The following is a 12,769-nucleotide window of genomic DNA, read 5'->3' on the forward strand; positions in this document are numbered from 1 at the left end:
GAAAGAGTAGATACCGAGGCATCACCTAACGTGGCTCCATAACCCCAGAAAGAGTAAATACCGAGGCATCACCTAACGTGGCTCCATAACCCCAGAAAGAGTAGATACCGAGGCATCACCTAACGTGGATCCTTAATAACCCCAGAAAGAGTAGATACCGAGGCATCACCTAACGTGGATCCTTAATAACCCCAGAAAGAGTAGATACCGAGGCATCACCTAACGTGGCTCCTTAATAACCCCAGAAAGTGTAGATACCGAGGCATCACCTAACGGGGCTCCTTAATAACCCCAGAAAGTGTAGATACCGAGGCATCACCTAACGGGGCTCCTTAATAACCCCAGAAAGTGTAGATACCGAGGCATCACCTAACGGGGCTCCTTAATAACCCCAGAAAGTGTAGATACCGAGGCATCACCTAACGGGGCTCCTTAATAACCCCAGAAAGTGTAGATACCGAGGCATCACCTAACGGGGCTCCTTAATAACCCCAGAAAGTGTAGATACCGAGGCATCACGTAACGGGGCTCCATAATAACTGGAAGTACGGCAGCACAGCTAGCGAGATGGTGTTACATGTTGCAGTGCACAACCTCAAGAGTATTTTACAGTCAGCCATTGTTGCCGTTAACAACCAGACATCTGAGGGAGTGGCTAGTATAGCAATTAGAACAATTCCACGGTAACAGAATTACGAGTTCTCAAATATTTCACTTTAGAATGTACGTCAAACAAAACCAATTAACGAATCATACAACTCTATGCTCAATGGCTACATTGAACAATTAACGAATCATACAACTCTATGCTCAATGGCTACATTGAACAATTTAAAAAATCTAATAAAACATTCGCTGTAAAAACTGTACAGATGCAAAGTTTGGTCACAGAATTCAGTCAAATCCGACTTTTATTAAATTTACCAAACGTTGTATCCCTCCAATGCATTCGAGGCCACATGGCAGTCCCCAATGATCCAGGAATGGGCCACCAGTTGAGCTGGGGACCCTAGAATGCTGTAGCTCGAGGTCTCCTCGGGTGCAGATCTATACGAACCTCTATACGAAAAACCGTTGCTCAATAATATACAAAACTTAGGACGTGAACCAATAACATTTTCTTTAGTAGTGGTGCACGTCAGAACAAACGCCTGCACATTCTCTAGGCGTCACGACTTCTGCCGAAGTTGGTCCCGTTCCTTGTTCGGGCAGCGCTCGAAGTCACCGGCTTTCTAATCACCACCGATCCATGTTCCATTTGTTTTGTCTTATTTATATAAACCTGGTTTCCATTCTATTATTTAATGTTCCTTATTTAACCCTGGGGCTTCCTCTCTGTTTTGTGCGTTATTGTTTGTCATGCGGATTAGTTCTTTTGTGCTTTGGAATATTGTGTTTTTCCTTGTTGGAACATTATTTATATTTTGAGTACATTTCAGATTATTACTCATGTGTCCAGCGCCTGACTCCACATTTTTCCATTCACCAACAACCTCGCACTAGGTCCCAAGTCGTCGTCCCCACCCCCTCCCCAGGACAGGGATGGACAACACTATGGCCATCTGCAGACACGGACTTGTGTTCATGCTGAGCTGGAACAAAAACCTGCACACTCTATAGGCACCCTGTCCCGGGGTAGAAAAGTGGACGTAGGCAGCGCAGCTCCACACTGCTCAGTGGAAAATTGAAAAATCGATTTTCAAGAATTCAGCTCATGCCGGCGTATGGTGAAGCAGTTAGATGAGTGTCTGGGCTCAGCACCTCCCGCCTCGTCGTCCTCGTCTTAACGCACGAGGTTTACGGACATTTAGAGCCACATGGGTGCCACCCTGTTGGCACTGTGAAAGTCACCGAATTCCTCCTAAGCTGATTGGCTAGGGCAGCGAGCCTAATAAGCCAAAGGGTAATTCCATGTAAACAGGCACCGTCGGCTCGTCCATCTACTGACGTGGTGATTGCTTGGTGTATTGTTGAAACAGACCAATCAATACCATGATCACAAAAAAATTATATTTGTGTCCTGAAAAGTAATCTGTAATTTCTTAATGCAAAAAAAATACTAGCTAGTGTCCTCAACTGATCACAACCGGGACATGGTACACTTAAAAAAATTAAAAGAGGTTCTTAAATGGTACTTCAGCTCTTGATAAAAAAGGTTCCTTCGAAAATTCTTGCCAGATAAAGAACCTTTTAAGTGTGAGGTTCTTGACGTGGAATCTACAGTTCTTCAGAAGTATGGAGATTTGTCCCCTTTCATAGCACATTGGTCCGTGTAAAATATTGTTGATTTTTTTGTGTAACTTCTCTAGTGTGAATTCAGTTACAGTAACACTCAGTGGTGTAAAAACGCTCCAGTGTTGATGTTAATAACCAGTGGTCAAACTAAACCAAAACTCAGCGTTATTATATTTCACAGCATTATCTATTGCAGGTAGATATTTGGAATTGTTTGTTTCAATATCTATTTTTTTTTTTTTGCATGGAAATTGATTGCTAAATTCATCGTGTGCTACTCAAATATAAATAAAAAACACATTATTTCTAAAATCATTCTGAAATGTTTGTTCCAGATGATATGATTTAGGTAGTTTCATACATTAGTCTTCCTAATCCCGGCAGTCATTCTGAATGCGGGTGAATGAAAAGGCTAAATGTTTCATATCCCCAGTGTGGCCGGACTCCAACCGGAATCAGAGCACTGAAAGCCAGCATAATGGGACATGTAGATTACAGGCCACATCAAACTCTGTTTTCTAACACTGTATTAGGGTGAAACTACCTCATGAGATGTACCGTGTCATCTTAAAGAATGTCAGTTTAATGAGAACATTCACTTAGGATCTCATTTGGTGAAGCACCAGGACTGAAAAAGAATTAATTCTACGAACACATGTCACCAGTGGAGTGAGTCGAGGCTGGTACCTCTAAAATTTACTCCAAAGGCACACTGGGAAATATGCAAATAAGATTAAAAACCCTACAGCAGGGCTATTATATATAACATTTATTTTATGATTCTTCAAAAAGAAACATCCCATTTATGGTTCTACGTAGGGGCCTAAAAATGGTTCCCTGTGGCGCGCCTCAACGACCTTATTTGGTTTCAACTCGTACATTTATTTTATTTGTTTATTTATTTGTGTAAGAGTGTACTGCAGGGTCGGACAAGGAAATGAAAGGTGACAAACAAAAACAGCAGCTTACAGAACCACCAGACTTCAAGAGTCGAATCCACTCACAGGAAACAGGAACTTGACTTCCTCCATGGCGTGCGCCATGCGAGGGTAAGCCTCGGGCACGGGGCAAACACCTCGATGAAGACATGCAGCTCCATAGACAGGTGTGCGACTTGGCGTCGCCACCTTCCTCAGACCCTCCTCCTGTAAACACAAGACCGTTCCAGAGCTCATGAGGAACACAGCCACCTCGGTCCGGGTCTATGTAACCTATGACAGTCTTTTAGACAACATGGCCTTTATCAGGTGACCTTGGACAGTTCATAACCTTTTAAAAAAAGAACCAGGTGAGACACATCTACCCTCATTTTCAGGGCTAGGCAGGTGCAACAAACAATCCTTCATAGCTGTGGCCAGCCTCTCTCCCTGTGCAGAAGGACAGCTGTGGCCAGCCTCCCCCTCCTCCCTGTGCTGAAGGACAGCTGTGGCAAGCCTCCCCCCTCCCTCCCTGTGCTGAAGGACAGCTGTGGCCAGCCTCCCCCTCCCTCCCTCCCTGTGCTGAAGGACATCTACAGCTAGACTCCCCACCTCCTCCTCTGTCGGACAGCTGTGGCCAGACTCCTCCCTCCCTCCTCTGTCGGACAGCTGTAATAGACTCCCTCCTCCTCCCCTCCCTCTGTCGGACAGCTGTGGCCAGACTCCCTCCCTCCCCTCCTCCCTCCCTCCTCTGTCCCGGATGCGGCCAGACTCTCCCTCCCTCCTCCTCTGTCGGACAGCTGCGGCCAGACTCCTCCCTCCCTCCTCTGTCGGACAGCTGTGGCCAGACTCCCTCCCTCCCTCCCTCCCTCCCTCCTCTGTCGGACAGCTGCGGCCAGACTCCCTCCCTCCCTCCTCTGTCGGACAGCTGCGGCCAGACTCCCTCCCTCCCTCCCTCCTCTGTCGGACAGCTGTGGCCAGACTCCCTCCCTCCTCTGTCGGACAGCTGTGGCCAGACTCCCTCCCCTCCTCTGTCGGACAGCTGTGGCCAGACTCCCTCCCCTCCTCTGTCGGACAGCTGTGGCCAGACTCCCTCCCTCCTCTCTGTCGGACAGCTGTGGCCAGACTCCCTCCCTCCCTCCTCTGTCGGACAGCTGTGGCCAGACTCCTCTCCCTCCCTCCTCTGTCGGACAGCTGTGGCCAGACTCCCTCCCTCCCTCCTCTGTCGGACAGCTGTGGCCAGACTCCCTCCCTCCCTCCTCTGTCGGACAGCTGTGGCCAGACTCCTCCCTCCCTCCTCTGTCGGACAGCTGTGGCCAGACTCCCTCCCTCCCTCCTCTGTCGGACAGCTGTGGCCAGACTCCCTCCCTCCCTCCCTCCTCTGTCGGACAGCTGTGGCCAGACTCCCTCCCTCCCTCCCTCCTCTGTCGGACAGCTGTGGCCAGACTCCCTCCCTCCCTCTGTCGGACAGCTGTGGCCAGACTCCCTCCCTCCTCTGTAGGACAGCTGTGGCCAGACTCCCTCCCTCCTCTGTCGGACAGCTGTGGCCAGACTCCCTCCCTCCTCTGTAGGACTGCTGTGGCCAGACTCCTCCCTCCTCTGTCGGACAGCTGTGGCCAGACTCCCTCCCTCCCTCCTGTCGGACAGCTGTGGCCAGACTCCTCCCTCCCTCCCTCCTCTGTCGGACAGCTGTGGCCAGACTCCCTCCTCCCTCCCTCCTCTGTCGGACAGCTGTGGCCAGACTCCCTCCCTCCCTCCTCTGTAGGACAGCTGTGGCCAGACTCCCTCCCTCCTCTGTCGGACAGCTGTGGCCAGACTCCCTCCCTCCCTCCTCTGTAGGACAGCTGTGGCCAGACTCCCTCCCTCCTCTGTCGGACAGCTGTGGCCAGACTCCCTCCCTCCCTCCCTCCTCTGTCGGACAGCTGTGGCCAGACTCCCTCCCTCCTCTGTCGGACAGCTGTGGCCAGACTCCCTCCCTCCCTCCTCTGTCGGACAGCTGTGGCCAGACTCCCTCCCTCCCTCCTCTGTCGGACAGCTGTGGCCAGACTCCCTCCCTCCTCTGTCGGACAGCTGTGGCCAGACTCCTCCCTCCCTCCTCTGTCGGACAGCTGTGGCCAGACTCCCTCCTCCCCCCCTGTCGGACAGCTGTGGCCAGACTCCCTCCCTCCCTCCCTCCTCTGTCGGACAGCTGTGGCCAGACTCCCTCCCTCCCTCCTCTGTCGGACAGCTGTGGCCAGACTCCCTCCCTCCCTCCTCTGTCGGACAGCTGTGGCCAGACTCCTCCCTCCCTCCTCTGTCGGACAGCTGTGGCCAGACTCCCTCCCTCCCTCCTCTGTCGGACAGCTGTGGCCAGACTCCCTCCCTCCCTCCTCTGTCGGACAGCTGTGGCCAGACTCCCTCCCTCCTCCTCTGTCGGACAGCTGTGGCCAGACTCCCTCCCTCCTCCTCTGTCGGACAGCTGTGGCCAGACTCCCTCCCTCCCTCCCTCCCTCCCTCCTCTGTCGGACAGCTGCGGCCAGACTCCCTCCCTCCCTCCCTCCTCTGTCGGACAGCTGCGGCCAGACTCCCTCCCTCCCTCCTCTGTCGGACAACTGCGGCCAGACTCCCTCCCTCCCTCCTCTGTCGGACAGCTGCGGCCAGACTCCTCCCTCCCTCCCTCCTCTGTCGGACAGCTGTGGCCAGACTCCTCTCCCTCCTCTGTCGGACAGCTGTGGCCAGACTCCCTCCCCTCCTCTGTCGGACAGCTGTGGCCAGACTCCCTCCCCTCCTCTGTCGGACAGCTGTGGCCAGACTCCCTCCCTCCTCTGTCGGACAGCTGTGGCCAGACTCCCTCCCTCCCTCCCTCCTCTGTCGGACAGCTGTGGCCAGACTCCCTCCCTCCCTCCTCTGTCGGACAGCTGTGGCCAGACTCCCTCCCTCCCTCCTCTGTCGGACAGCTGTGGCCAGACTCCCTCCCTCCCTCCCTCTGTCGGACAGCTGCGGCCAGACTCCCTCCCTCCCTCCTCTGTCGGACAGCTGCGGCCAGACTCCCTCCCTCCCTCCCTCCCTCCTCTGTCGGACAGCTGCGGCCAGACTCCTCCCTCCCTCCCTCCCTCCTCTGTCGGACAGCTGCGGCCAGACTCCTCCCTCCCTCCCTCCCTCCTCTGTCGGACAGCTGCGGCCAGACTCCTCCCTCCCTCCCTCCCTCCTCTGTCGGACAGCTGCGGCCAGACTCCTCCCTCCCTCCCTCCTCTGTCGGACAGCTGCGGCCAGACTCCCTCCCTCCCTCCCTCCTCTGTCGGACAGCTGCGGCCAGACTCCCTCCCTCCCTCCTCTGTCGGACAACTGCGGCCAGACTCCCTCCCTCCCTCCTCTGTCGGACAGCTGCGGCCAGACTCCTCCCTCCCTCCCTCCTCTGTCGGACAGCTGCGGCCAGACTCCCTCCCTCCCTCCTCTGTCGGACAGCTGCGGCCAGACTCCCTCCCTCCCTCCTCTGTCGGACAGCTGCGGCCAGACTCCCTCCCTCCCTCCTCTGTCGGACAGCTGCGGCCAGACTCCTCCCTCCCTCCCTCCTCTGTCGGACAGCTGCGGCCAGACTCCCTCCCTCCCTCCTCTGTCGGACAGCTGCGGCCAGACTCCCTCCCTCCCTCCTCTGTCGGACAGCTGCGGCCAGACTCCCTCCCTCCCTCCTCTGTCGGACAGCTGCGGCCAGACTCCCTCCCTCCCTCCTCTGTCGGACAGCTGCGGCCAGACTCCTCCCTCCCTCCTCTGTCGGACAGCTGCGGCCAGACTCCCTCCCTCCCTCCTCTGTCGGACAGCTGCGGCCAGACTCCCTCCCTCCCTCCTCTGTCGGACAGCTGCGGCCAGACTCCCTCCCTCCCTCCTCTGTCGGACAGCTGCGGCCAGACTCCCTCCCTCCCTCCTCTGTCGGACAGCTGCGGCCAGACTCCCTCCCTCCCTCCTCTGTCGGACAGCTGCGGCCAGACTCCCTCCCTCCCTCCTCTGTCGGACAGCTGCGGCCAGACTCCCTCCCTCCCTCCTCTGTCGGACAGCTGCGGCCAGACTCCCTCCCTCCCTCCTCTGTCGGACAGCTGCGGCCAGACTCCCTCCCTCCCTCCTCTGTCGGACAGCTGCGGCCAGACTCCCTCCCTCCCTCCTCTGTCGGACAGCTGTGGCCAGACTCCCTCCCTCCCTCCTCTGTCGGACAGCTGTGGCCAGAGTCCCTCCCTCCTCTGTCGGACAGCTGTGGCCAGACTCCCTCCGCCCCTCTGTCGGACAGCTGTGGCCAGACTCCCTCCCTCCTCTGTCGGACAGCTGTGGCCAGACTCCCTCCGCTGTGTGCGTAACAGGTGGATAACGTGTGTGTGTGTGTAATAGGTAGATAGCAGGTGTGTGTAACAGGTGGATAGCAGGTGTGAAGTATACATGTCAGCTCTCTCACCTTGGCTTTGTCCCTCATGGAACCTTTGCCAAGTACAGAGATCTTGGCCCCAGTCTCTTCCTGAAGGCGTTTGATTGTGTTGCCCTGAGGGCCAAGAATCTTCCCCACAAAGTTGAACTGGAAACAGGACAAACAAGACAGCTTTAGACTACAGAACATGATGCCTTGTGTAACAGCATGTGGAAAAGCATATGGTTTCAGAGGTCTGAGGTGCTGGTATGTTACTTGAGACAGAACAAACAAGACCAGGTCAGCCAACAAATGAAACCAGTTTAAACATTACAGGACATTAACAAAATAATCATAACCAAACAATGAGATTTCCACATCCCACTGGGAACAGACGTCATTAACAAATGTTTAAATATATATTTATTTTTTTAACACATTTGGTTGTTTACTAGCATGAAATCAACAAAACATTTCACGTCATTGGATTTTATAGTTAAAACTGGGCCGAAAGCAATACTAAATTCCCTTAGTTTGATGACTTTCTTCAAATCTAAAATCAGTTTTTCCAAATTGAGTCAACGTCAGCACATTGAATGTTTTTGTTGAAATGACATGGAAACGTTGATTCAACCATATTTATTTGCATTTTTTTTTTTTTTTTTGGGGGGGGCAGATGGGTCACTGTGAATAAGGCTTCTAGAGTGTTGAAAAGACGCTGTGTGTTCTGTACATTTATTTAGATTTGTACCTTGTCAGCTCGGGGGTTTGAACTTGCAACCATCCAGTTACTAGTCCAACACTCTAACCACTAGGCTACCCTGCCACCCCATGCTGTGTAAAGCAGTGCTTCAGAGTGGGTCACATGACCTTTTCCAATACAACATGCGGAAGACCTTCACTAGTATAAGGAACTAGACAAAAGTATTTGAAACATGAAGCAACTATAACGGAAGCATTTGTACAAGCCACCAGACTGGTCGAAGGGTTGTGGACACACACACACACTGTGGTGACACTGTAAAGCTTTCGCCAGCCATGTAATCACCATGGAAACACAGAGGTTTAGTACCACTGTAAATAATGAAGGTGGAGGAAATCTATTAAAAACAACTGATCATTGTCCCTTGGGGAGAAACATTTTACTGTGACATGTGTTACCTCCCCTGAAACACTTCCTTACAAGGCCTTAACCCAACAGTGCAGTTTCTTAACTCTTCTTTAAAAAAAAACAAGAGCTGTTGGATAAGGGCTTGTAAATAAACGTTTCCCGGGTAATGTCTACATTTATATTCGTCTCACGTGACAAATAACATTTGACTTTGGAGTCCCCTAAAGCATGGCTGAGAGCTCCCAGACACCTGCTGCTGAATGAAGGTCAGGAGACAAGAGAGGTGGAAGGCTTACCCTCGGATACTGTTTGACGGGTATGAGCACGCGTTCCTTCAGTTTGATATTCTTGACGGTGAAAGGTCAGATACGAGTCTCCCCCTTCCTTCTTGGGTTCACCTTTCTGGATTCTCTCGATTTCTACAAGGGACAATTCAAAACCACGAAATCTTACTTTGTTATGATGCAGTTACCGTTAGAAGTCACACACGTGAAAGAGCATCGAGTCATGACAGCGTCTCAGTATGCCACACGCAAGCGTGTCAACTACACTAACGGCCGGGAGCCAGAGGGTCGCTAGCAGCCAGAGGGTCGCTAGCAGCCAGAGGGTCGCGAGCATGAGAGGTCGAGCAGCCAGAGGGTCGCGAGCAGCCAGAGAGGTCGCGAGCAGCCAGGGTCGCGAGCAGCGGTGTCTTCTGTACTAATCTAAACTTCATGGACATGCCACACAGGTACTGTACCACTCCAACGGCACCTAGGCATGTATATTGTTATATACTATCCTTTGACCAGCCAGTGACACTCCGACATGTTGCATTGTCCAACTACAGTAGCCTAAAGGCACTCTAGCAGGCTAGCCACTATCTAACAGGCTGGCCACTATCTAGCCATTATCTAACAGGTTGGCCATTATCTAGCCATTATCTAACAGGCTGGCCATTATCTAACACTATAAAGAGAAGACGTTTTACAATGGTAATTATTAGCAGTACTGGACAAATGTTCTATGAGGGGACAAAGTGAGATATACAGAAGATTTTGTTTTGCATTGTGACCCACTAATAGACCTGGTGGCAACCCACCTGAAACGTTTTGAGTATACAGTATTATACGAGACAATAAACCAGGACACTTTTCAATTTCAAGCAACAATGAGCCATCATTCCTTCATTCTGTGAACTCAAAAAGGTACAGACAGCCACCAGAGGGTCTTGATAAGGTTATAAAGGCTAAACAATTTATAAACTGCCTCCGCAAGTGGTAGGTTACGGTACTACATTTCCATTCCAGGAGGTCTGGATTATAACGCAACACACATGGGTGGAAAGGACAGAGGGAAACACTAATTTCCCCATGGAAAAGTGTCAGATCCAGCTGGAACACCACGTTTCAGCAATGTTAAACCACTCATTGCTGTGCTTCTCCGGATTTTAGCATTTCAAAATAGAGATCAGCTGTAATAATTGACACATTTGACTGAACTGAAAAGGGCCGGTTTCCCAGACAGAGTAACCGTTATTTCCTAGGAGAATCCCCACTGAGCCATTTGGTCCTGGACTAGTATTAAAATGTGTTTGTGAAACCAGCCCCCCCCACCCCGCCAAATACACAAAAATAATAAGAAATAAACCCACAAATGGTAGCATCTCGAAACTGACCGAATAACTTGTGTTTAGGCAGACAAACTGCTTAATTGTTACACTGCTATCGTCACACAGTATCAAACTGACCCAGTTGTAAAAAAAAAAATATATATGATTACAAATACATTGACAGATGTTCCTCGCGTATTAACATGCGTTTATGCATTTTTAAATGTATTTGGCAAATGTAAAATACATTCCAGAAATATTTTTTAAATGTTTGTTTTCTCTTAAACTTCAATAAATCAGCCCTTGTGCGGTTGCTTGCTAGTCGAACCATGAGCCAGAACAAAACGTGCTCGTCTCACCACACACACACCTTTTGCTTCAATCGTAGGCTACTCAAAATGAGCCATCACAAAGGGTAATATATGCGATTTATAAAAACGTTTTTAAAGCGACATGCAACTATGAATTGTTTTTCTCTGTGCAATCACCCACATTAGAAATACAAAAGGTTCATGGACCACCTGCCGAGGGGCAGAAAACGTGGTATTTTGTGCTTGTTTGCTGTGGGCAACGACCACACAATAAGGGAGTTATCTGCCACACAAAGACGCCAGAACGTCCCACCACGGTCTCTGGTTTGAGGGCAGAAAGACCACTATGGAAATAGAGATGCATCTTTGAGGATGCGATAGGGCGAGACTTCGGATAGGTTACCATGTGCGCATGGAAATCCACAAACTCGATACCGTGAAATACAGCGTTTATCATTCAACCGAGTTGTTAAACCGTGTCTAGACCGTGTCACCCTGTAAATGCAGTGGGATGACGGGTCGTAGGCACAGACCATGAAAAGAAAGAGTCTGTTTGTAGACCCACGTTAGCAGTCCAGTCTAGTCAAGGTGCGTAGTTTTCAAAACGCACCATTTAAAACATAAAAACAAAATATACATCTTATCGCAATGGCTAAAATATCAATCATTTTACTCGAGGCAGGACATTTGCCAATAAAATGTGTTTTTACCTGTAGATAAAAGTTTCATAGCGTGCGTAAACGAGACATCCATACTGTCCTTCTCCGCGAGAAGCTCCGGGAGATACTCGCTTTCTTGATTCTCCATTTTTTAGTTTAAAATCAGTTCGTAATGCAAAATGTGCAATTAAAAATCAAGCTTTCAGTGGGTAGAAAAAGATAAATAAAAATAAATAGTCCAGTTTAATGTCCACTTCTTCGCATGTAGAGCTCTCGCTGCTATAGCGCACGGCTACTGACAACTGCGGATGAGTGGTCCTGTCGCGGCGCCTTGACTTTATGAAAATGGAGATGGCAGCATGCGTCCGTCGAATAAAGAATACACGGAAGTGAGCTCGGCGCGATGCAGCCAATGATGTATATAAACCATGGATCGCTGATGCTATGTATTGGCCAATGAGAGGCTGTAAAACCCACCCGACGGCCATATTGGCACTCCTCTGAAACACAGTCCCACAGTCCCATAGGAATGAATGGACTTCGAAAGTGCTTTATTTATATGTTTCAAGGACAAAATTACATGTAATATAATATAATAAATAATATATCCTATTTAGCAGACGCTTTTGTCCAAAGCGACTTACAAGTAAGCTGGGGCCACTACTTTTACATATGGGTGGCCCCAGCGGGAATACCCACGATTGGCGTTGCAAGCGCCATGCTCTACCGACTGAGCCACACAGGACCACATGTATTTATGTTGTAGTGGGGACAGTAACATTAGTACTTTCGAAAAGATTATACTTTAGGATATTTGTTTAATATATTTTTTGTTTGTACATTTAGCTTACTATTAATATTACTGATAATATTTTATTAACGTTTATTTAACTAGGACAGTGAGTTATTAAGAACAAATTCTTATTTACAATGACAGCATACCCCGGCCAAACCCTAACACGTACGACGCTGGGCCAATTGTGCACCGTCCTATGGGACTCCCAATCACAGCTGGTTGTGATACAGCCTGGAATCAAACCAGGGTCTGTAGTGATGCCTCTAGCACTGAGATGCAGTGCCTTAGACCCCATGTGCCACTCGGGAATCTGTATTAGATTAAACATGGCCATCGCTGGCCTTGTTTGTGTCTTGTCTATTATCCATGAAATGTTCACTCCCTGTACTTGCTTCTTGCCCAGCGTCTGTCCTGACACCATGAGACAACATGAAGACAAAAGTGGCAGAATAAATTCAACCACACCTTTGTTTCATCAGAAAACCGGAGAGCAACATCTGTCCAGGGAAGTCAGAGCATATTGCATGTAACAAACAGTTACATGACCTACAGCATGGTCGAACAAGTTAATGTTTCTGACATTTTCAGACTATTTCTCTAGATGCGGTAGGAGTGAAGCCAAATTTAAACTGGCTTTACACTTTTTCGTGCGCCAGGACCATTCACATTCACATTCAGGTGAGCTCAATGCTAATTGGCTATTATTTAAATATTTATTTTTCATCAAGGGAGACCAAAGCTTGCTTGCTTCCCTACATTCAATGCTACGGGCAGCAACAG

General features: G+C 50.1%; 1 pseudogene; it reads right to left on the reverse strand.

The window, feature by feature from the left end:
- Positions 1-3,239: 3,239 nt before the first annotated feature.
- On the reverse strand, positions 3,240-11,565 carry LOC135535744 (KH domain-containing, RNA-binding, signal transduction-associated protein 1-like; annotated as a pseudogene).
- Between the last annotated feature and the right edge of the window lie 1,204 nt (positions 11,566-12,769).

Source organism: Oncorhynchus masou, unplaced genomic scaffold (genome assembly GCF_036934945.1).
Source record: "Oncorhynchus masou masou isolate Uvic2021 unplaced genomic scaffold, UVic_Omas_1.1 unplaced_scaffold_5084, whole genome shotgun sequence".
Classification (NCBI taxonomy): domain Eukaryota; kingdom Metazoa; phylum Chordata; class Actinopteri; order Salmoniformes; family Salmonidae; genus Oncorhynchus; species Oncorhynchus masou.